The sequence below is a fragment of the Natrix helvetica genome, assembly GCF_964273705.1.
Source record: "Natrix helvetica genome assembly, chromosome: 3".
NCBI classification, from domain to species: domain Eukaryota; kingdom Metazoa; phylum Chordata; class Lepidosauria; order Squamata; family Natricidae; genus Natrix; species Natrix helvetica.
Genome location: NC_138549.1, coordinates 133,966,661 through 133,992,786, shown reverse-complemented (window position 1 = coordinate 133,992,786; position 26,126 = coordinate 133,966,661). Strand labels below are relative to the sequence as shown.

General features: G+C 37.6%; 1 protein-coding gene across 2 annotated transcripts in view; it reads right to left on the bottom strand.

Annotated features, from left to right (window-relative positions):
- RAP1A (RAP1A, member of RAS oncogene family) overlaps positions 1 to 25,872 on the bottom strand; it is a 94,786-nt gene extending 68,914 nt beyond the window's left edge. The window contains exon 1 of one of the 2 annotated variants that reach the window (XM_081946151.1): positions 25,485 to 25,872. The gene's annotated coding sequence lies outside the window, so the exon portion shown is untranslated. The remainder of the gene's footprint in view (positions 1 to 25,484) is intronic. The other variant, XM_081946150.1, reaches the window with a different exon arrangement.
- Positions 25,873 to 26,126: the final 254 nt, after the last annotated feature.

Below are 26,126 nucleotides of genomic sequence, written 5' to 3'. Positions count from 1 at the left end.
AAAAAAAAAGTTTTTGCACTCTGCAGACCTCCCAAAAATGGCTCATTTTTCGCAAAAATGGGCCGGGTTTTTTTTTTTCAAAAAAAGGGCATGAATAGCCTTTAGGAGGCTTATAGAGTGCTCCGGGGGGAGGGCAAAAACAAGCAAAAAATGGCCCATTTTTTCACAAAAAGGGGGGCATTTTTGTCAAAAAAAGGGGCATGCATATGCAGACATATGAAGGAGAATGTAAGGCAACTCATAGATTTAATTGACTATCTTGATAAGAATAAGCAGATCTCTGCAGTGCTGGTTTTCTTGGATGCAGAGAAGGCCTTCGATCGAGTGAATTGGAACTTTCTAACCAAGACTTTGGAAAAGATGGATATGGGACCACGATTGCGGCAGGCGATTGGAGCAATTTATCAGCAACAAAATGCACAACTTATTATTAATGGAAATTTGTCAACAACTTTCGAGATACAAAAAGGCACAAGACAAGGTTGCCCATTATCCCCATTGTTATTTATTTTAACTTTGGAAGTCTTGTTGAACGCAATTCGGGACTCAAAATCCTTAGATGGCATAGCTATCAGGCAAAAGGAATACAGAACTAGAGCATTCGCCGATGATCTGGTTGTTACCCTTTCACATCCTTTGAAATCAATAATCCAGATGAAAAATATCATAATAGAATTTGGCATGGTGTCTGGGTTTAGACTAAATCAAAACAAAACGAAAATGATGGTTAAAAACATGACAGAGACTCAAAGAAAGAGACTTGTAAGTTTAGCAGGTTTTGAAATAGTTTCTAAAGTTAAATATTTAGGAATACAAATTTCAGAATCAAACACAAAACTTTTCTCAAATAACTATGAAGTGTTGTGGCAAAAGATACAGAAAGATCTCGAAGCGTGGAAAAAGTTACAATTGTCTTTGCTTGGAAGGATCTCAGCAATTAAAATGAACATTCTACCTAGATTTATCTTTCTATTCCAGATGATTCCGGTGCTTAAGTCAGATAAAACCTTGTTAAATTGGCAAACAACATTAAATAAATTTGTTTGGAAGGAGAAAAAACCGAGAGTAAAGATGAAGATTATGCAAGATACACGTGAAAGAGGCGGCCTCAGACTCCCAAACCTTCGATTGTATTATGAAGCTGCGGTATTAACGCATGTAGCAGATTGGTTCGGGAAAACAAAAATGGAATTGCTCAATATAGAAGGCCATGATCTTGTTCTGGGATGGCATGCATATCTTTTTTATGAAGACAGGGTGGATAAAGTGTTCAACAACCATGTTCTCCGTAGTGCCTTGATGAGAATATGGAAGAAGCACCGGCCCAATTGGGATTATAAAATACCGCTTTGGTTGGATCTTGCAGACACCATGGGGATTATGAATATTAAGTCACTCGGGGGTTGTTTATATAAAGATGTGCTTATTGCTGATGGGGGCGAATGGAAGTTAAAAACTTTGGAACAGCTGTTGGAAGAAGGAATTACTTTAAATTGGTTACATTACATACAGCTTCAGAAGAGATGGGAAGAAGATCGCAGGGTCGGCTTTATGGATAAAGAAGTGGAACTGATTAAGCAGATAAAAGAGACTGGTCCAAAACAAGTTAAAAGAATATATAATGTACTGTTAGAAAGAGACTCAGAAAGTGAATTGGTTAAGGATTGTATGATTAAATGGGCTCAGAATTTTGGTGAAGTGGTTATGTTGGAAACGTGGGAAAAAATATGGGTTCAGAATGTTAAATTTACACAGTCACAGAATTTAAGGGAGAATTTCTATAAAATGTTTTACAGATGGTATTTAGATCCTAAAAAATTATCATGCATGTACCCAAATGTTCAACCAAAATGTTGGAGATGCGGGTGTCTAGATGCTACCTTTTTTCATGTATGGTGGACTTGTAACAAGGTTAAAGCTTTTTGGATAAAAATATGGTGGGTTATGCAGAATGTATTTAAGAAAAGAATACAATTCACTCCACAAATGTTTTTATTGGGTATAGTTAAGGATTTTACCAAAGGGGAAACAAAATTGGCCTTGTATATGGTTACAGCAGCTAGGTTGTTGATTGCACAACATTGGAAAAAAGATTTTTTGCCGACAATTGATCAATGGATTCAGAAGGTGGCGGGGTTCGCTGAAATGGCAAAAATTTCAGCTTTCTTAAAAGCTCAGAAACAGGAGGATTACACACAGGAATGGGCAAAATGGATTGATTATATACAGAATAAATACCAGACTAGGAGTTATTATCTAGCCTTTAGGTAAGAATGTTTAGACCGATAGATGATCAGAGTAAATAGTATATGGGATGTTTGGAATTGTTAGAGTGGTATATAGCGGAAGTCAGGGGGGTCGGTTTGTGTGGGAGGTGGGGGAGGGTTAGGGTGGAGGGTGGGGCAATATATATGTATGAATAAATTAGAAGATGGGACTAATGAAACATTGTTAGTCTAGGAGAAATTTATATTAAGAGTTATAGATGTTAAATTAGCTTAGAAAATGATCAATGTGTTATTATTAATTTAAGAGAAATTTATATAGTGTTTGTTGGGAGGAGAGGGGTTATGAGTAATCTATTTTAAGATGGGGGGAGGGGAGGGGTAAAGTGTTTGGTATAATATTTGAATGTGAATTTTTGCGGGGGGGTTGGGGGGGTATAGCATTTGTATGAGATTTATATTGTGTGGAGGGGGGGTGAAAAGGGGGAAAATTTGTTTGTACAAAACTCTTTTAATAAAAAAAATGCAAGTAGAAAAATAGGGACCACCTTTGGTAGGAAGATAACAGCATTCTGTGCGCCTTTGGCGTTTAGTCATGCCGGTCACATGACCACCAAGACATCTTCAGACAGTGCTGGCTTTTCAGTTTTGAAATGGAGATGAGCACTGTCCCCTAGAGTCGCGAATGACTAGCACATACAGTATGTGTGAAGGGAACCTTTACCTTTACTATGTAATATACATGAAATATCAGTATGTTTACATCTTCCTCAACAATGATAGCCTAAACTAAAATAACCAATGGACATACAGGAAGTTATCAAAACAGAAGAGCATAACTTATTTGGTTTTTTTTGAACATATACAAAATATTATAGAGTTATGCATTGTCATCTATCATCTCTAGTTTGAGTATGTAAACTAAAAATTACTAAAATATAAACAGATGAGTGTTAGACCTGTCCTATGCAGATCATGTAAACACAAGATACACAGAATAAATAAATAAATAATAGTAGATGATCTTTAATTAATTTACCAAAATGGTCTGACATTTGCTTTCCAAACTTTCTAGCCATCTCTATAAAGTGTGCTCTCCCAGTTCCCTTCCAATTTAAATCTCACTGGAAACTGACACATTACATATTTTGTAAATGCTAAGATAGAAATATGAAATAGACTGGCTTGAAATAAATAGAAGTCAGGGGGCATGCAACTGCAGTAATTAGATTAGATTTATAGAGGTCAGTTGGTATTTTCCAACATAATTCTCTCCACTATTCCTAAAATTTTAAAAAGAACTTCAAACATGCCTCCTTCAAGACCTAGTATTTTTAGAAAAGTGTTATAAAAAAAAAAAGAAATATGTTGATAGTACCTAAAGAGCTACAGTGAGTCTTTACTATAGATAGCCAAGTATGATATTACTGAAATAAAGAATGGAGGAGTTTAAATGAAGCTGACCAACCACACTCGTGTAGTACTCAATGGAATTGCATCTTCATGGAGGGAAGTATGCAGTGGAGTACCCCAAGGCTCTGTTTTGGGCCCAGTACTCTTCAACATCTTCATCAATGATTTGGATGAGGGAATAAATGGGGAACTCATCAAATTTGCAGATGACACCAAGCTGGCAGGAATAGCCAATACTCCAGAAGATAGGCTAAAGATACAGAAGGATCTTGACAAACTTGAACATTGGGCACTATCTAATAAAATGAAATTCAATGGTGAAAAGAGTAAGGTTCTACATTTAGGCAACAAAAATGGAATGTACAGGTACAGTATAGGTTGTACCTTGCTCAGTAGTAGTAACTGTGAAAGGGATCTTGGAGTCCTAGTGGACAACCATTTAAATATGAGCCAGCAGTGTGCAGCAGCTGCCAAAAAAGTCAACACAGTTCTAGGCTGCATCAACAGAGGGATAGAATCAAGATCACGTGAAGTGTTAATACCACTTTATAATGCCTTGGTAAGGCCACACTTGGAATACTGCATTCAGTTTTGGTCACAACGATGTAGAAAAGATGTGGAGACTCTAGAAAGAGTGCAGAGAAGTGCAGAGAAGAGCAACAAAGATGATAGGGGACTGGAGACTAAAACATATGAAGAACAGTTGCAGGAACTGGGTATGTCTAGTTTAATAGAAAGAAGGTCTAGGGAAGACCTGATAGCAGTGTTCCAATATCTTAGGGGTTGCCCAAAGAAAAGGGAGTCAAACTATTCTGAGTAGAACACCTGAGAGTAGAACAAGAAGCAATGAAACTAATCAAGGAGAGAAGCAACTGAGGAGAAATTTCCTGACAGTTAGAACAATTAATCAGTGGAACAGCTTGCCTCCAGAAGTTGTGAATGCCCCAACACTGGAAGTCTTTAAGAAGATGTTGGATAGCCATTTGTCTGAAACAGTATAGGGTTTCCTGCCTAGGCAGCGGATTGGACTAGAAGACCTCCAAGGTCACTTCCAACTCTGCTATTGTATTGTATATATAGAGGTTAATGTTCTATAATATATGACTATCCAACCTAAGGATGGTAGAAGCAATTTCCCTCCTAATGGATTAAATTAGAACTTCATTAATGAAGGACAAGAATATTTGCAATTTAGCTTCCCTAAGTTAGTGTCCTTCAGGCATATGGATGGGAAATAGTAGCTTTTTATTATAATACATTTAGCCTGCCTTTTCCCTTACGGGCCAAGATTGCACATATGAAAATTTTACCTTATACAATAATCATCCAACTTAAGTTCAGTTCTCTTCTACTGTCTAATTTTCTTGTATAATAGAAAACATATACCGTATTTTTCGGAGTATAAGACGCACCGGTCTATAAGACGCACCAAGGTTTTGAAGAGGCAATTTTTTTAAAAAAAGTAGGTAGGAAGATAGAGGAATAGACAGGGAGAGAAAGAGAGAGAAATACAGTAGGTAGGGAGGGAGTAGGTAGGTTGGTAGAGGGATAGAAAGAAATAGAGAGAGAGAGACGGGAATACAGTAGATAGGTAGGGAGAGAGAGAGTAGTTAGGTAGGTAGATAAAGGGATAGAGAGAGAGAGAAATACAGTAGGGAGAGAGTGAGTGTAGATAGGTAGGTAGAAGGATAGAGAGAGAAAGAGAGAAATACAGTAAATAGGTAGGGAGAGTGAGTAGGTAGGTACGTAGGTAGGTAGGTAGATAAAGAGATAGATATATAGAGAAAGAGAGAGAAAGAGAGAAATACAGTAGGTAGGTAGGAAGAGAGAGAATGTGTGTAGCAGTGGTGGATATCAAAATTTTTTAGAACCTCTTCTGTAGGTATGGCCTGCTTTGTGGGAATGGCTTGTCGGCCATGTGACTGGGTGGGAGTGGCTTGCCTGCTATGTGACCAGGTGGGAGTGGCTTGGTAGTCATGTGACTGGGTGGGCATGTCCAACTTGTAAAATGTGGTGAAACTCACTTAACAACGTTCTTGGTTAGCAACAAAATGTTGGCTCGGAAATTCTGGCATTTGAAGCATGCAAGTCTTAAAGCTGTCAAGACCCTTGCACCCCTAACCCTTTAGGAAAAAAAACCCCAGGGGTGTTCAAACTTAACAGCTTTAAGACTTGTTTATTTAACTCCGTCTTCTACCAACCAGGTACAGTATAGGAATATAAAGACTGCCATATACAGTAGCTTTGCTTTATTTGGGACTTAAAGGTATCTCCTTTAATAGTACTAAAGCAGATACCAATAATACATATAACCATTAATTTAGAATAATGCCATTTAAACTCTTGGGGAAAATCAATTTTCATTGATTATATATTCAAATCTAATAAACCATGCAACCATACAGTTGTACAATCAAGGCTTTTTGAAATTATTTTAGGGAAAACACAGAACACTTTAAATAAATGTAGAAGTGTTTCTTGTCATCCACGTATTTATTAAATGATTAAATGTTAAAGACAGTATTGCACAAATCTGGCTTTAAGCACTTTAGTGCTCATTCTTGAGTTTGGCTATACATATGCAGTTCTAATAGCATCAGGTATTCTAGGATGGCCAAAATTATGTATGATGGAATCTTCTTTTTTCTTTTCTTTTTCTATCCAGGGCCTTTCAGATGCTGGCTGAAGATGAGAGATGTAGTTGAGCCTTTTTAGAGGATGTCACTTTTAAGAAAATCGTTACAAGTTCTTCATACCAGTACCTTTCTGCTTCAGGTCTTCTGATACATCCATAGCGAGTGCCTTTGGGCTAAATCCTACAAAATGATATTTAATCATTTTATTTCTGTAGCTGCCCTCTCACCAAATGACTCTGCATCCATTAAGTAAGCAACTGGGACCAAAAAAAATATTTCAGCTGAAAAATAAGCAACTTTATTTTTTCCCACTACAAAAACATTGAGAACCAGTCACATCTGTATCTTTATGATTTGACAGGTCATTGATGCCAAGCTAAGTCTATATTTAAAGTAAATGTTTTAAGTATTTATTTTAAATGTAGATTTAAATATAGCTGGGTAACTAAGCAATAAAATTTAAAATATTAAACTTTTCCCTTCTATATAGAGAGATATTTGCTCTTTGAAGTTTTCTTTATATCTTTTTAAATTTAATTGGGAGGCAGTATTATATTGCTAAGAATAAACTGAATGGAACCACTGCTAAAGGCAATTCAGTTACAATATGCCTATGGAGCTCAGCTCTAGCTTTTCATGGGACAAATTCCCAGCAGAGACTGTCAATAGGCGATAATTGTACTGACATTAAAAAGAACCCAGTTTTGTATTCAATCTAAATTTTAAATCACAACACTTTGGGAGGTTCATCAAAAACCTGCTTTTTCACAAACCACATCACCTATCTTGAATTTTATTTGGCACACTCCAGGCTGGATCAGATGCAAATGAAATGCAGTGAGAATAGCACTCTTGATTATGCCAAAAGGTAGCAATTTGTTTCCCAACACACAAAGTCTTTCCCGTGCCCTAAAATTATTTGTTTACCTTCAGCAAATTCTTTGAGACTGCAAAGAGCACATTTTTTAACATAACACTTAGACTAGATGGATGCATATGTAATGATCGCACAATACACAGCTAATTTTCCACACCTTTTATATATTTTTTCTATCAAAATGCTTGATTAATTTTCCATGTTTGAGGCACCATGTTAATGGAAATATCTCTGGCTCTCTGTTTCCAATCTATCCACTGTGCATAAGCTCCTAAGGAAGGGAATCAAAGGTACCTGGCATTCTTTTGTGGCAATATTTCCAAATTCAAAACATGCAACTATTTATTAGTAGCAAGATTTTAAAAGTAAGGCAGGAGGGAATGAAGATGTTCATTTTATTAAGCATACAATCCTTAATGCTACTCAGAAAGCATTTGAAAATAGGAGTTAGATTTTAGTCTAATTCAACATGAGCCTTTTTCGTACATTAAATTATATTTCTTGCATCTAAGCAAGTTGGTCCCTGATTTGCACAGCAAGCTCCCATAATCGCCACCCACATGTGGCTTTTAGAGAACTTGAGGAAGAATTGCAATGTCTTGGTTCTGCCTTTTGCACAGAGTGAGGAGAGTGTACTCATGTAGTAGAATGAGTGAGCAGAATGGAATGTACTAATTAAAACTATAATAAAAGAAGCTCATTTCTTAATTTTTTTAAAAATTTCAGCACATAGTTGGATTAAGAACAAACAAGCAAAACACACACTAAAGTCCCAGGTCGTATTAAATTAGTGAATGGGAGAAAAGCTTTCTCATTTGCTTGCTGGGCTGGTTTTCAGTTCACAGTCAAAAGACACAAATATGACTACCTTGCTAAAATGTATTCTACCATATCAATGTATCTAAAGGATACACTGGACTTGTCCAACAACTATTTAGTTCAGCGGCATGTTCCAGTACTACCCAACCATATCCCAGAAGCAGACATAAAACATGCCTTTCTCCCAGCATCTGCAACATACAAGCACTGTAGCTATTGGAATTGGTCTAACTCCCTCCTGAAGCCATCTAAATTTAGGACTATTATTATGAATTATGGGATAAAAAAAATACTGACTTGGAAAAGGCTACTTGGGCCATCCAAATGAATATTCAATCAGTGAACTCAAAACAATTCCTAAAAACTGAAGCGCTGCGTTTATCAAGCCTGAATTTCCCACCATCTTAGTTTCAACAGAAGAAACCAAAGATGAAAACATTTCTCTATATAGTATCTTCATGTTCTACAATATCCCTCCCATAGTTTTTTCCCCAAATTAAAAAGAAGCAAATATAATCACTTGAGCCTAATGGCTTGTTATCTTTCTTTCTTTTTGTAAGCTCTATACTATCCTAAGTGCAACCCATGTCTATTCCAAATTTGATAGCTCAAAAACCTGTTCCTAAAAGCAGAATGAAAAACAGAATGGATCTGATTGAGCTAATCCACAAATAGGTGAAATTACAGTTATATATTTTAGTTACCATTTCTATACAGATTTAACACCTCACTGCTTATCTCTAACTTTTGATTATTGACATGTCAGAAATAATCACTACAGGTCTTACGGGACATTTTAATTACATACCTTCATTTAGGATACTGCCAGTTATTTATATATTCTCTATTTTCTGCTCTTTAATCAATGTACAAAACTAGCTAATCATAGTTTATCCCAATCATAGTCTATTTATTTCCAAAACTGCCTTCTAAACAAATCTGAAGACAAAACTTTCTTGAAGGCTGTAGGGATCTGATACCACATATTTTCTTTGGGTTTTATAGTTCTTATTTTTTTAATATTTATTGTACTTTTATACCTTGTTAACCTCCAAGAGTCTTGTGTTGCAATGACACCAACATAGTCAAAATATCTCAGTATGAGATCAGCTTTTCATCTTTAACAGTGAAAACAAATCCAAGAATTTATCCAATTTATTTGAAATATACTCATACAAATTAGGCTTGAAATGGAGAATAAGAATGTCCCAGTAGCATACCTAACCCGGTAGCTGTTTTCTTCATTTCTGAGTCGGCTGTGTGGCACATCACTGCAGTGGAGATGCCAAACTAGGCGTTAGTAGTCAAAGAAGGGGACCAACTTTTTTTTTTTACTGTTTATAACATTTGCCAAAGTTTCTCAAAGACTGGGGTCTTTTTGAAACTGCCTGTTGTAAATGGATAGAAATTCTGGCAGGCCACCCATAAACCTCTTAGGAAAATTAATTTGGCACCTATCCCCAGGGAAGAAAGGTTGGGCAGAGGGAGAAATTAGAAAGGCTTCTTATAGTTGAGCATTACAGGACACAAAGTAGTTAGTCTGTGATAGGATCAAGCTTTTTTTGAGCAGACATAAGACTACTTTATTATTAGAAAGCAGTTCTAATCACTTCACAAGTAACTGAATTCTGAGGGACAGAGGTGCTTATAGTTTATTTTTACATATAATACTTTCTGTTTAAATATTAGAAGAATGATTTTATTCTAAGGGAAGTTTTGGTTTTTATTGCCATTTTACATCGTGCAAGATACTCTCCCCAAAAAACCTGTTTATGATTCTGATATGCAGGTTGATTTTTAACTTTAATTTATGCTAAAGACAGGCCATTCCAGATCCACATGGAATGCTTAGCTTTAGAAGGGTCACAGGAATGAATTAAGAAGACACAAAGGATTAAGAACAGAAAAGATTACACAAATTATAGTTCAGTTACAATGGGACTGTCAAGCGTAAACAACCTGGTCCACATATGAAGGTTCAAACTTACTGATGGATTGCTCAAGGCTCTGCACAGAAATTTTCTCAGACTAACAGTTTGCACCTGGGTTAAACTAGATAAGGGTCAACAGCATTCAAGGGGAGGTTGAACTTCATTCTCTTGTAACTATGTAGAGACTCTAAACCAGGGGTGTCCAAACTTGGGAACTTTAAGACTTGTGGACTTCAACTCCCAGAATTCCCCAGCCACCATGGCTGGCTGGGGAATTCTGGGAGTTGAAGTCCACAAGTCTTAAAGTTCCCAAGTTTGGACACCCCTGCTCTAAACTGATGCCCTGCTTGACTCCTCCCCCTTGCTCAGCCAGTCTATATCCTACAGGAAAATAAAGAATTGGACTACGAGTCATGTTAAAGTTACAAGAGAGATAAAATATGGGGCACCAGGTTTTTTTTTTCTCAAAATAATTACGGCAATAAAAATCTCTGTATTACTGAATCTTAGAAAGTCAAAATAATTAGATAATCACATCACCACTACTTTAAAATATTTCTCTAGAGATTCTGTTCAGAAACGATCTCCATTACCTCTCTTTAGAGCTTAATGATGAAATCACCTGGAAACCTTCATCTTAAAATGACATAACTTCTGAAATTTCATACTTGGCCACTCTTTTGCTCTTCCAGGAAGTTCTTAAGGCCTACCCTTCCTATTCCTTCTGCAAATCAGTAATATTGGTAATTTACCTATTTTTATATCCTTATATTAATGGATATCAAGAATTGTATACTGCCTTTTTTCTGGTAAGTTATAAGAGACAGCACTATTCAATTCAATTAAGTTAGGCAAGTTTCCTACTTGCAAGTGATTGGAATCAGAATACTGAACAATTGCAATTATCTAATGCTAAATATTGCAGCCTGTTACACAGCTACAACCAGTCTTGTATTTAAGCATCAGCCTAAAAACCTACAGGTGAAGTCCTATAAACTAGCATTTTCTTGAATGTATTCACATGACTAATTTAAAACAAAATATCCAGATATTTTACTTCAGAATCTTCCCTATCTTCAAAAGTCATTACTATATAATACATATATAAAAAGTTTCCCTTTCTTAAATTATATTTCCTAGCTTCCAGTGCTTTTGTCTAATTTTAACATTTAGCATCATCAGCCAACCAATGTTATTCTAAGCAAAAGGAATAGTAAATGTTAATAACAAAACAATGTATCCCGAGCAGCTGCTGTTAGGAACAGTTTAAAAAGATTATGAAAGCTGCAATTTCTTGATGTATTTAGTAAAATTCTTGGACATGGTTCCAAGTGCCCTGATGACAATGGACATCACTGTTACATGTTTCATCCATAATCACCTAGTTTTGGTGATTATTATTATATTATTATTTTTAAAATAGCATCATAGTTACACTAGTATAGTTTTAACCTTAGTTTACTGAATAAATTATCATTCTCAATTCATATATAGCAGCGATGGTAAACCTTTTTTGGCTCGTGTGCCATAAGTGGGGGGAGCGCAGGGGGGTAGTGTCAGGCATGCAGCACCCATAATGCAATGCGCAACCCCCCCAGTACACATGTGCGCACTACAGGCGCGACCCCCCCCCATTTTTGCATGCTTTTTTTGCCCTCCCCAGGCTCCAAAGGCTTTATAGGAGCCTGTGGAGGGTGAAAACAGCCTCCCCGCCCCCCGTGGAAACCCTCTGGAGGCTTCAGGACCCTTCAGGACGCTTCCCTGAAGCCTCTGGAGCAGTCAAAATGAACCTCCGAGCAAACCAGAAGTGACCTCCGGTTTGCTCGGAAGGATGCTTTGAGCGCTCCGAAGGATTGAAGGACCTTCAGGATGCTTCCCTGAAGCCTCCAGAGCAGTCAAAACGACCTTCCGAGCAAACCAGAAATCCGTTCCTGAACTTCCGGTTTGCCCGTAGGGGCGGTTTTTTACACTGCAGAGGCTTCAGGGAAGCTCATGAAGCCTCCGGAGGGCCTCCGGGGGGTGGGGGAGGCTCTTTTCGCCCTCCCAAGGCTCCTATAAAGGCTCTGGAGCCTGGGGAGGGAGAAAAGTGGCTTTTAAAAAAGGTGAACTCAGCTGGCCAGCGCGCGCATGCGTGCTAGCCAGCTGACAGGGCAGCGCCTTGCGTGCCCTGACAAATGGCTCCACGTGCCACCTGTGGCACGCGTGCCATAGGTTCGCCATCACTGATATATAACATTAAGTCCCAGTAGCTGGTTAAAGTCAAATGAATCACATTATGATTTAATATGCTGAATGAACTTAAAAGAGTTCTAGTCACAAATTACTGTCTGTATAATGTGTTGAAACTCCCTTGCCCTGATCAACTGGTTCGGTGATCATGTGCTTCGCATGCCTGCACAAGCTCCCTGTCTGCACCTGACATGCACATGTGCAGTTTTAACAAACCTTACCTTTCACATTACTTCTGGGAAATAACACAACTGAGGCAAGGCAATCCGCTCTGCCGCACAAATCATCTGAGAGGATATAGGTAAGTAAAGCGCAGTGGCGGGGGGTGGGCCCACCTGATCATCGGAGCTACCAGTTTGCCCCAACCGGTCCAAACTGGCTGAATTCCAACCCCTGCTCAAGATCATTTTGAGTAGGTAAGGTTTAGACCTCACTTATCTCAAGTCTAAATATCAGGCATTATCAAAGCAGCAAAGCAGACAAAGTACTATTACTCCAAGCAGCAACAAGGTGCCTAAACATTTGGGAGTGCCTCAACTAATTATTGATATATTTTATATTCTTTAGCTGCATTTTAATATTTTTGTAAACAATCACAGAATGTGATTGCATGGGAAACTATACATTAAATAAGCAAACAAAATATGGCCTAGAAAGTCACTATAGAGGAACATGAATTAAAATTACACATTCATAATAAAGCAATCCTAATGACATGTTTAATTAAAACAGCTTGCTAAGACTTTGCTAGTTAACATTTTGACACTTAGAAAAGAGTAAACGTGATGAAAATAAGACTACCAAGCATCTTGAGCCATATAGTAGGTTATTTTAATAGAGTTAATGAATTCGTATTTCAAGATTTCACATTAAGAAACGATACACCACAGATGCAGAACTGGGGCCATATCAACCACTTTTAGATCAGCAACTACCAAGAAATTGGGAGGAAATCTCACTGAAGCCACAAAACCCTGAATGTGCTTTGTGAAAAAGGTCTTTCTTTTCCATTATGAATCACTTGCCAGTACATTTCATTGTGCAAACCAGATTTTTTTCCATCATGAAAGAAAGATAGAAAGCAGGCACAAAGAAAAGGAGAACCAGTTTGGTGCACTGGCTAAGTGCTATGCTAGCAGTTGGAAAGCCCAGGGCTCCCTTAGGCACGAAAGCAGGCTAGGTGACTCTGGGCCAGTCTCTTTCTCTAAGCCTAAACTATTTCACATAATTATTGTTGGAGAGAAAGTTGGCAGTAGGAACACTAGCTATATTGCTGAGTTAACCAAAATAAAGGTGGGATAAAAATATAATAATAAATATAGGACATTCCAACTCATCTTACTGTAAACATCTACTTTTAATACAATTTGAGGCTAAGGGATTTGAGGCTTAGATTTGAATAGTGTGCTGAACATCACATTTTAAAAATCAAGACAGACAGGACAAGAAGAAACATGGTTAAAATAAGAGCACATTTTAATTTAAGTCTGATAAAAATAAATGTAATTAAATACACAATATGATTCCCACATATTTCCCCTAAGAATTAAGAATTACAATTCAGAAAATGTCCTTGGAATTGCCTTTAAGGGGAGGCAAGTTCTGCAGTTCAACTTGACATAAACTCCTTTCCCTATAGTCAAAAAATTAATGCTTCAAGGAAAATGCTTCAAATGCTTCCTCTTCACCTTGTGTTTCCATCTTCAGGATATCCTTTACTCTAGTGGTGTGCTCAACTGTTCATAATCCTTCCTATATCATGGTATTGCAGATAAAGGTATTATGAGAAAGGCACTATTCATTCTGTAGTGCTTCCTAGCATAAGTCTTTTTTAGTGTCACCTCAGCTAAAGCAATGTTTTCGTTGTTCTATCTTTCAAAACAACTAGATCTTTTTTATTAGTTTCTATATATTCAGATTGCAACACTTTGTAAATTTACATTTTCCTGTCCTTATTTGCCAATATATTATTACATATATTGAAAAGATGCAATTATACAATATATTTCCCTAAATAATCACTATAAAAATAATTCAACTTAATTTGTTAAAAAGCAAGTGTCCCAATTGTTTCACTGCAACCAAAAGGTTTTCAGTTGCTGAAGGTAATTTTAAAAAAAAATCCATCACCTGTTTTTATTCAGAAGATCATTCTTACTGGATTTTTTAATCAATCTTTTTTTTAATAAAATAATAATAAACACCTTTATTATTAACCCCTTTAGACTAGAGTAGATGAGCAAGATCCTCTACGAGAATTATTAATACTATACCAAAAATATTAATCAGTTAATTAGGTATATGTGATAGCACATCAAAAGATAACCGCAAAATTACAAAAAGCTCTACTCTTTTTCCAAACACTGCATATAGAACTAGATCTATTAAATGCTACTGGCGAAAGGGACAGACTACAAATAGTCTCTGTAAAACTTGCAAACATTTGGCATCTAGTCTAAAAATCATTCCTTAAAAAACATAGATGGAAATAGAATATGAAATAAAAGATATAATAAGGTAAAACTTATAAATCTATTTTTTCTGAAGAACAAATTTAAAAAAACAGCCTTAGATTCATTCCATTTTCTTTATGTACTAAGTTATTATTTTGGGAACTGGGACCTTTTTTGTTTATATGGAACAGTCTGCCTGCTCCGGTTCTCTGGATATGCACACAAATCCAAATTGCAGGAGTTCCCAAAATAGCCTGGTTGGTCAACATCAGTGGCATGAAAAACTCCAGGGCTGCAATTGTGTTAAAGAGAATATAACAAAGCGTAAAAAATGACTGCTGAAATGATGCAAGGAGGCAGCACTATGAGAATTAAATACATTTATGGAATACTTTGTCCTTTGCTTCGGACCATTTGATGGGTCAATAAAAATAAAGCCAAAAACAAAACCATATTTATATTATCCTACCTATATGCCAAATGATTTCGGAGAAAACAAAATCATTGTACTGCTAACACTCTGATTACACCTCATTTTAACTCAAACGTACATACCATGCCAGATCTAGAAGCTGTAGAATAAGGTTTCTTTAAAAGGATCCAAAATAAGATCTTAAAAGTTTTGTATGACTAATAACACAGAATGTTTCCTCTCATGACTGAATTTCAGGGTATTTTTTCCTCTTATTTTTTATTTGCTGCTGTTGTTTAATTTGCTAGGCCTAGTTGTGAAGTAAAGGGCTTGTCAGAAGAGGTGTCAGAGTCTCAGAAACTTTGAGAACTTCCTTACTAATGCAAAAGAAAATTTGTAATCGCACCCACTTTTGAAGTGCTGCTCAATAAGTACAAGTACTTTTGATTTAAAACACTGGAATGAGAAAAATTACAAACCTAGATCCTACTGTAAATGCCGGAGGGAAAGCAGCTGTCTCCAATAATGCAGAGATGGCACTCTATTGCTTATTTCTTCTGTACATATATTTCTTATTTACCAAGCACACTGGAACCAGAAACACGAAAAATGAGGTGATACCTAGATGAAACCACAACTGTGCTTATGACCTTACTTCAGCTTTACAGATCTGTGAACATCATATATGTGACAACTGATCACAAAGTTAATGTTTTTATCACTATTAAACTGAAATCAGTCACTAAAGCAGCCGCTAAACGAGGACTATCTGTATTCTACAGCTTTTAAAAAAAGAATTAAAACAGTTATAATATTCAAACAGAGTTATTATCGCTTTAGTTTTTGTTTGCCTAACCTTTATTCATAATAAAACAGATCAGAAAAGCAAAAGTTGTGCTATGACCTTGATACAGAAAGGGTTGGGTTTTTTTTACTTCTACTTGTATTTTTGGAGAAATCTGTGGACATTTCAGTCATCTTATAGCACTCCCAGACTAACTCCCCTCCTCATTCTCATAGGCTTCAAGGTCTCAATATCCACATTTACATCATATGTGGTTGACCTTGGAATGTAACATCCATAAATAACAAGGTCTATTTGTACTGGCTAAAATAGGAACTACAAATGAATAAAGTCCTTTCCCCTTTTCTCTGGAAGGAAAGAAGAGTGGAAAAGACAGATACAATAGCATAAAACTGAAAGTAATGGTGTGCCAAGAAAAATAAATAGTAATAGAGAATTGTGAAAGTGCATAGTCTCACTCACTTTGGACTATGGGCCCACCATCTTCTAACATGTAATAGGGGACTCAACATTTCTTAGGAATGTGACCTCAAAGGGAAACTAAAATAGATTGTAACTACTATAAATGTTCCACCCTTGTCCTCCTAATCTGCCCAATGGCAGGACAATCTTTCTTGATTAGTTTTGAACAGTGAAGCATAGTTGGATATAGAATAATGAAAATCAAGAATCAAGCAAGAAAATCAAGAAAACCTGGCAGAACGTGTTGGTTAACAATTTCCATATTGCAGGCAGTCCTTGACCTACAATCACAATTGGGACCAGAATTTCCGTTCTAAAGAAGTTAGTTGTTAAGTGAGTAGTACCCGATTTAAGATCTTTCACTGCAAATCGCTGAAGTTGTTAATTGATACATGTGGTTGTTAAACAAAACCAGTTTCCCTCATTGATCCTGCTTGTTGGAAACTGACTGGGAATGTCACAAATGGTGATCAGATGACCCAGGAAGCTGAAACCATTATAAATACATGCCAGTTGCTAAGCTCCAGAATTTTGATCATATGACAGTAGGGAGGCTGTGACAGTCAAAAGGCTAAGGACAGATCATAATTTTTTTTCAGTGCCACTGTAAGTTTGAACAGTTGCTAAATGAATGATTGTAGATCAAGGACTACCTATATTCCTAAGAAAACAATGTGAAGAAGTCCAGGAAGTCACCAGCTGTGAATTTGATTTGAAGGAGACTTCATCTTTGATCTCAGTCTACAATTAGCCTTTGAAAGTACAGCATTTTCTCACTGATGCAAGTGCCACCAAGTTAAAAGAAGAAACAGTAATGTGCAATTTTATATTGGCATATCAGTCAGTCCAGTACAAAGTCATGGTGATTTTGGTATTGGTATATTTACAATGTAACTGACAGTAACCAACTTCATTTTAGAATATTGTACTCTATTGAAAAATATTTTTTTAAGAACACAGGTAATCTTCTATCTAATTCTGAAGATAGCTGTACAGATTGAACTGTATTTTTTCAAATATAATTTTATTTTAAAAAACTTCACGTAGTCAATCTTTCACCAAAGGAATCACTTCAGATGCTACCTTTAGTACTTTAAACTGGACTGGAACAATTATAACTATAAATTGCTAAGATCCACTCAGAAAAGGGCAATTTTTTTCTTTTGTGTATTTTAATGATATATTAAGTTTCCAAACAAGGAAACTGGATAGATTCAGTTCTAGATTTGTCTGCATTCCACAGGGATTTATCAAATCCAGGAATTGTTGTAAAAGCACATATGTATAATTTGAGTAGTAGTTAAGTATAAAGACTAAAAGTTATACAAAGATTAAATGTAAATAGTGTTGCTTTTCAATAAAGAATAAGAAATTCTTTCAAGGAATAATATCAAAATTCTTATTTTGCACCCTATTAAATCACAATCTACTTCCTTTTTATTATATTGTTAATACCAAATAAATATCACTAATCATTGCTTCATGAATACAGAAAACATGGGATATCATTAATGAAGTTTATTCTAGCTAAAATTCTGTTCTTCAAGCCAGGTTAGTCATTAGCATTTGAGAAAAAACGGCATGGATTTTCTAAGAGAAATCAATGGATTAATAGCTCTTTATTCTGCAGTGATTAAATCAAGGTGGCTATCTCATATACACACCTTAGGAAAGATAAATTAAAACCTCAAACATTATTTATCATTTCCTATCAAAGACATGCATTGAAATTATTGTATGAATATAGTAATAGTACTTAGATTACATACCGCTCCCTAGCGCTTTATACACTTTTTGACCATATTACAACATCGGTCTATTGCCCCCAACAATCTGGAGCCTCATCTTACCAACCTCGGAAGGATGGAAGGCTGAGTCAACCTCAAGCCCCATCACAATCAACATCAGTCTGTGGGCAAAGTTAACCTGCAATACTGCGTACTAATCACTGCCCCACCAGGTTTTGGTTTTTTTTTTTAAAGCTATATTTGAAAAATAAAATACAATTGTTCCCCTCACTCAGGGTGTGTGTGTGTGTGTGTGTGTGTGTGTGTGTGTGTGTGTTGCGGTTAGTTAATCATTTAAGATTCCAAAAGCACACTCATAGATATTTGGGTGGTATAATTCATTGCCTTCTTTAGTAGTGGGCAACCCACAAGGTATCCAGAATAGATGAAGTCTGTGTTACTGAAATGATCAAATCATTACAATTATGGAATGAGAGGAAGCTATGACAGAACTGCTTATCCATCTGAAAAACAGACAATAGAAACAAATACAGGAATTATTTAATTCAGGGATGTGCAAATTGAAATCTGATTGAAATGTATTTATTCAAAGAGTTTCAGTTTCTGGTATGTATTAAATTAGATGGGAGACAGCCTGGTCTTGTGATACTTTCACTGATGTAATCCAGGGTTCCAAACATCCTCTCCCATGTACACCAACTGGAATGTCCTGATCTAGGAAGATGCAGAAACTCGGTTAAGGTGTTTCCCATTTCTAACAGGGACTGCAGGGGTTAAAGATAAAGAATACTATCATTAATCATTTTAAACACTACTAAGAGGTCTAATGCAACCAGAGGAGAGCATTCTCTCCATCAGGGTCCTTGCATAAATCATTCACCAGAGAAACTAACACTATTTTTCTCCCACAGCCAAGCCTGAATCATGACTAGAAGAGATTCAGAAATCTTCCCTAAAAAGCAGGACTGCAGACAGAGTTGATGTTGTCCAATACAGCTCAAAAATGGTTTCCTTAAGAGTGTGTGCACTTCTGTCTTCCTCATATATGTATTAATTAGCTTCCAAATCCAGCCCAGAGGTGGCAGAATTCATTAAGCAGAGAACTCTATTTACTTCCTATCTAAATTCCAAATGGACTCACATCTATTTGTTTTTTCAAATAGGATTTACAACTGATTCTGATTCTTAAATCAGCTTCAGATCTTTATATAAAATGCCTGCTTATTTCTTCAGTCTTGGTTTCAATGCATGAAATTTTAACCTTGATTAACTTTGTATTTATAACCCTTTCTATTTTCTGACTTCTCATCTTTCAAAACTATACAGAACATTCAACGCGTATTTCCAACATGGGAAAATAATTCATTCCCACTCAAAGACCCTTGTTGAGAGAGGTAGCTATACAAATGAATGAATAAATTAATCTCTTTCAGAGAATTTCATTTTTCCTGTTCTTAATAAGCAAAATTACAACAGTGGTGGTGCAATGGTTAGAATGCAGTATTGCACGGTAACTCTGCCCACGATCTTGACCGGAGTCCTGGACAAGACTGACTCAGCCTTCTATCCTTCCGAGGTCGGTAAAATGAGGACCCAGATTGTTGGGGGCAATATGCTGACATGTGTAAATCAATCATTAATCATGGAGAAAGTAAAATATCCACAGAATACCACCACTCCATAGATATTGAAACATTTATCACTTTGAAATTCTGTGTGTTCATCTATGTTTTAGTTAGTTCTTATCAAAATCAAAGAAATATCTGTTGGAGATACAGGTCATTAGATTCTTTAAAGCAAAGATGGCTTATCAGTACACAATTATTCTTTGTCTCAAAACTTCCTGAAATCATAATGTTTGTACTTATGAAGTATATTGAATTTTAATGTTTTCCTGCAATAGGACACTGATAGAACTAGGAAGTACAGTCATACATTTTAGTTTGAAGATTGTAAGAGCCCCTTCAATACAAAACTCTGCAATTAGAAATAAATAATGATGGATAAAAGCCCATTTCTAAATATTCAAAAAAATGCTTTGTTATTGTTGTTCAGATACTACAGCTGCCAAGTTCAGTTCTACTTTATGCCAGCAATACTCTTCTGTGTGTGGGTGAGGCATGAAATTTGTACCATTTGGCATATCAGAGCATAAACTTTTTCAGTGCATGGCTATAGTTATGACACTCTATATACAAAATCATAAACACAACATGTACAAATAAACTAGCCACTCCAATATCTGCATTGAAATGCAAATTAAAAAGTGTGTGGTGGTGGTGGTGGTGTGTGTGTGTGTTTGTGTTTATTATCAAATAGGTGTCCTTGAACTCAAGGAATTCATTCTAGGAAAAATACTTAGACTATTATTACATTGCAATCATATTAACAGAACTAAGAATTAACACCAATTTTTCTGCAAAAATCTAGTACTATGATATAACTTCCTTCTACAAAGCAAAAACTTGGGGAAAATGTATATAAATATGCATTTGTCATGGACAAGCATTTGTGCTGTAAATTTTAATGTGAAAATTTAGTTTTATTTTCAACCCTTAAAAATATGGCCAATGCAATGCTCGAAAGAAAACATTCAAACTCAAGTAACTGCAATTAACTTTTCACTTATCACGTTTGCTACCATTCAGAAATAGTATTTCCTTAATTATTCTAATCAAGGTCTTCCAATCTATCTGGGAAAGTGAGCCTTTGTCAGTTACATATTTATTGAATACAATATAATTGTTTTGTTTTGTTCCTAAATTATAACCTATACTAAATAGCAGGGATCAACGTTATGACTTTCTGAAACAGCAACCACTGTTCTGTTGAAGTGTCAAGCTTTCACACAAAATAATATGCATGAAAATAGATATGTTTACAGAATTAGTTGAACACAGGACTTCCTGTTTTAATTCAACTCCACCTTAAAAACTACATATGTTGTACTGACATAAATACATTTTTTCAACAACTGTAAAGAAAACACACTTCAAATCTGCAGTAGAATAATCAAATAGTCCAAAAACAAAATAATAAAGCATTAATATTAGTAATTTCCAAATCATAGGTGAATATTTATTATTTGGGAAAAATCCATGGCAATAGAATACAATGACTGCTAATTTCAAGCTGTTCTTAATAGAACTATAGACATATGAGTTACAGTATTTAATATTGCTTTTGCAAAGTTTGAATATTAATATGCACAATGTAACCAGCATTTTTGGGTATCTCTAAAGTAAGATTCCAAAAGAGAGTCACATTCAACTTTTGTGGCAGAAACACCAAACATCTCATAGCACCTTAAAACGAAGGCATGTATTATCTCAAAGTTTATATATATTTATTTAATTTATATCCAGCCTTTATTGGTTTTATGAAGAACTCAAAAGCAGCAAACGTATCCAATACAACCTTTCTCATCTGATTTTTCCTCACAACAACCCTGTGAGGTAAGATGGGCTGAGAGAAAGTGTCTGGCCCAAGGTCAACCAGCTGGCTTTCATGGATTAGGAGGGACTAGAACACACAGTCTCCAGTTTTCTAGCCTGGTGCTTTAATCCCTAAACCAAAGTGGCTTTCAAACTAGTTTATACAAATATTGTAACTGTTTTTACACTACTTTATTTCAGTGGAATTTGCACTGCTGAATCTCTCACTGGAATGTTTTTTTGGGTATGCATATGCCGTATTTTTCGGAGTATAAGACGCACAGAAGTATTAAGACGCACCAAGGATTTGAAGAAGCAAATTAAAGAAAAAGTTTTTGCACTTTGCAAACCTCCCCAAAACAGCCCATTTTTTGCTCATTTCTGCCCTCCCCAGCCCCCAGGAGCCCTCTAAAAGCCTCCATAAGGCTACGCACGGCCATTTTGGTGAAGGGGGCAGTTTCAGAAGGCAAAAAATGCTGTATTCAGTGTATAAGACACACCCAGATTTTCAGCCTCCTTTTTGAGGGAAAAAGGTGCGTCTTATACTCCGAAAAACATGGTAAGTATCAGGGTTCAACATATCAAGATAGTTCACTGATTTGAAAAATAGCACTTCAGTGGGTTTGGGTTAACTAAAAGGCTAAGGAAGCTGAAAATTTATTTCCCACCCAGGCTATTTTAAACTGTGTCATTAAGTAACATGGAATAATTAAAACGAAGACATTGTGTATTGAATTCTGACAATCAAACTGCTGCTGTTAAGATCAACTACAAAAATACTAAGGTGACAAGTAAATGCCATGAAAACTTTCAGTTCTTGACAGAACTTTGTATTGTTCTGAAATCTGGAAGTGTTGTAAACATCTAGCTAGTTTTGTAAACATGAATTATTAATTTAAGTTTTTAAAAACCCATATATAAATGTTACTTTCATTTACATTCATTTATATTCATAATATTTAGTTTTAATTGACGGTTTTGTTCTCACTTCAAACACCTCATATATCTGAACTATTTCCAGTCTTTCTACAAATAACAAATATTGGCACACAAAAAATATCTCATGGATTATTACTATAGAAAGTTAATTATTCTGAAAGTTTTACAATGAGAGAGAATATAATCTTTCCATTGGTCAATACATGCAGCTTGTTAAGATGCTTTGGAACTTCAATGGGGGGGCTATATGAAGCAATTTACAAATCTGTGTTTATCTAGATAATTAAACTTAAAAATATACACAAACAAGTACACACATGATGAACTGACATGGGGTACTACTCAGGAAGGAAATGATGTACATGGAGAAGAATTATACTTCCCACATATTAAAATAGAAGACTGGCATGAAGTGTAGACAATGTGACTGCCCTTCTGTCTTGTGACATACTGCAAATAGTATATTGCATTTCCCTTTTTGAAGATGTTGTTGGTATTTCAAAATAGGAAATCCTATAGCTAGGAAACTGTACTAATGATCAGCTAAGCTCATTTTTCACATTCAAAACCCAGTCCCTCCCCATCTCCCTGAAAAAGAACATTTCAAACTGATACGTTCAAATATTATCAACTTAACAAATCAGTACTAATTCTAGTTTCCATTAAGCAAATTTGGTAGTTAGGGCACCAAACTAGTAACTGTGAAACTGTGAGATTTATACCAGCCTTTCGCTCAAAGCCAGCTGGGTCACTTTGGGCCAGTTTGTCAGCCCTGAGAAGAAGGCAATGGCAAAACACTTTTGAAATCTTGCCAAGAAAACTGCAGGGACTTTCCAGGCAGTTCCTAGCAGTTAATATAGACTTGAAAGCATTAAACAATAACAACATAAAGTGCTAAATATACATTTCTGAGTGGATTCCCACTGAATTTTTGCCTTCCAATCATGCCACTCCAAGATTTTTTTTTTAAAAAAAATCTTCATGCATACCTAAGTTATTTGGTAAAATAACTAGCTTTCACCTTAGGCATTTTTGCTTTTATGAACTGCTCATTTTTTTATTTCCATGCTTTAGGGAGAATAAATTAAGAGGCTATACAAATCCATCAAATGAGTCTAATATACACTTGGAATTCAAGACCATGGACCTTTTAACTTACCATAGAGTCATGGCTGAACCAGCCAGGTGATATCACATCAAATACGTGGTCAATGAGAAAAAACAACCATTCACGAGAAATGCAAGCAGCTGCTCAGATTCCTCAAGCCAGAAATTACTATAACCCGAATAATTTATAATTCATTCTGTGGACAACTCAATACAGAGAATGAGCCCCTGCACCAACCCCATACTAGATGGTATCTATGATAACGGTAGAAAAACATCCCCAGTTTACACAAAATTCAGTTTAGTACTGCTTTCAACCACTGAAATATTCAAAAGGCAGCTTGCTACAAAGTTTACAGCTGGCAAGAAGTTATTGGTTCTTTCAAGGAGAGAGCTATTCATCTAAGGCAGACAAAAGCAACTGAAGTTAAGGAATGTCTTTTGACCCAAATGGGGATCCTTAGCAAAACTGCTATTGCAAAAGACCTAAAGCTGTGCTAAAGCTGAAACAGGATGGCAGCAAAGTGCCAGCAATCTTCCCCCAACCACAAAAGTTCAAAACAGAGAAGTCAAGAGTCCAGTTTCTTTTCATTACATGCTACATGGGAGACGTGGGGAAATTTTGTATTTTACTTCCTCATTAATGAAACCAACCAGAAGCAGAAATTCAAGGGAAGGGGATGAGAGGAAGTTGAGTCTTTCTGGCAGTAATTCAAGTATTTGGCATTAAGAACCCAACATGCCAATGACTTAAGTTTGGATCCACCAGCACATCAAAGCGAGTTGTCACTAGTGGCTGCTGGATATACACATAAAAGCAGAACACCTTTAGTTAGAAAGGAGATTACAATATAACTAATTAGAATTAAAGTTCTGTTGTTATTCATACTCTTAAGTTCAGAAGACCAATGCCAATGTCAGCCATACTGTATTGTTCCAGAAACTAGCCTGAAAAATGCTTGGCACCCACAGTGTGATCACCAAAAAAGGAGCAGCTCCCTTCAGTCCTTAGGATTCTCTGACCCATGGAGAAAAATCACATCACAGCAACAGTCCTTCTAGAGCAGTGGTTCCCAACCTTTTTTTGGCCATGCCCCACCTAAGCATCTCTAAAATCCTGATGCTCCGCCCCCCCATGACATATAATTCTTACTTTACTCAAAAAGTGAACTCTACTCCCGCGGAGGAGGAAGGCCATTAACTTGGTTTAAACAAGGTTCAAACTGCCCCCATTAAAAATCAAATTGCCCCCCTGTGGGGCGTGGACTCCACGTTGGGAACCACTGTTCTAGAGGAAAGGACCACCCTTTGAGCTGTGCGGGTAGCAGCACCATTCTGGGCACCCCAGAAAAAAAGGCAGAAATCTCCATCCTGTCCTGAAGGAGCAGAATTAAACAAGCAAGAGAGAGGAGAGAGGCAGCGACCTTCTCTAACTAATGGGAGAAAGGTATCTGTGCTGTCAAATCGATCAAAATAACCTTCCCTTCCTCCTCTCCTCCTCCACACACCCCCTCGCAGTCCTACCCTTTTTCCCCCTTCCTCAAAAGAAACGCCGGAGAACTTCGCCACTTTAACCCCGCGATAACCCACGGCTCCCCCTCGTTCAGGAACTCCCCCACCCCCAACCCCTGGCCACCTCCCCCCGACCGCAAACACGCACACGTTACGTGCACTCCGGGGCAGCTCACTCTCTGGCCCGGCTCCAGCCTGGCTGTCAGAGGCGCTCCCTCCGGAGAGCCCCCCTTTCTGCTGCCGGGGTGCAGTCATTCCGCCGCCGCTTCGGGGAGGGGGGCAGGAGGAACAGGGTCCCCTTCCTTTTCTCCGGAGGGAGACCCCCAGCAGCAGCAGCACCGTCGCTCCCCGCGGCCGCTTCTCTCCCTCCCGGGCTCCGAGCCAAGCTGCAGGGCCCCTCGGCCTGGCTGCGAGAGGGAGGTGACCGGGCCCCGCACAAGGAGGAGAAGCCCGAGCAAACCCGCCACCGCTTCCCCGCTCACCCCGTTGCCGCTGCCTGCCAGGGCGAGCCCAGCCGCCCGCTGCTCTGCTTGCTTTCCTTCCTCCGGCTTCTTCGCTACCTGCCTGCTTCTTCTTCTTTTTTTTGCCTTCGCTCCAGGCTCGATGGCTCCAGTGTGCGGTGGTGGCGGCGGCGGCAGCTCATGCGCTCCGCCTCTCCCCGTCCTTCCTCCCTGGGATTGAGGCGGGGCTCTGGAGCCGGCGAGGGAGGAGCGAGGGCGGCGGGCGCACGGAAGGCGGAGGAGTAGCGCGGCAAATCCGGGGCGGCCCGGCGGAGCAACAGCGAGACTCCCCCCAGCTGCGCTTTCGCTTCTGCGCGCTGATTTTTTTTCCTTCCCCAAGGGTGCGTCCCTGTTTGCGTGGATGACGTCCGACCGGCAGCTCTTTCTATGGAGGAGCAGTGTCAAGCTACAGTATTTAAGTCGTCTCTCGTCCACCAGAGCGGGGCCCGGATCCACTCACGGGTTGGAAGTCGTCCTGGAACGATCCTCCCCACCTACGGAAGCAGCACCACATGCGACCCTCTTCAACATTTCCCCGTTCCCTTTGGGGGTGAGTGGGGAGACAGCCAGTTCCTCCTATCTCCTGCTGCTGTCAGTTCGGAACTGAAATATCCCGACGTGCGC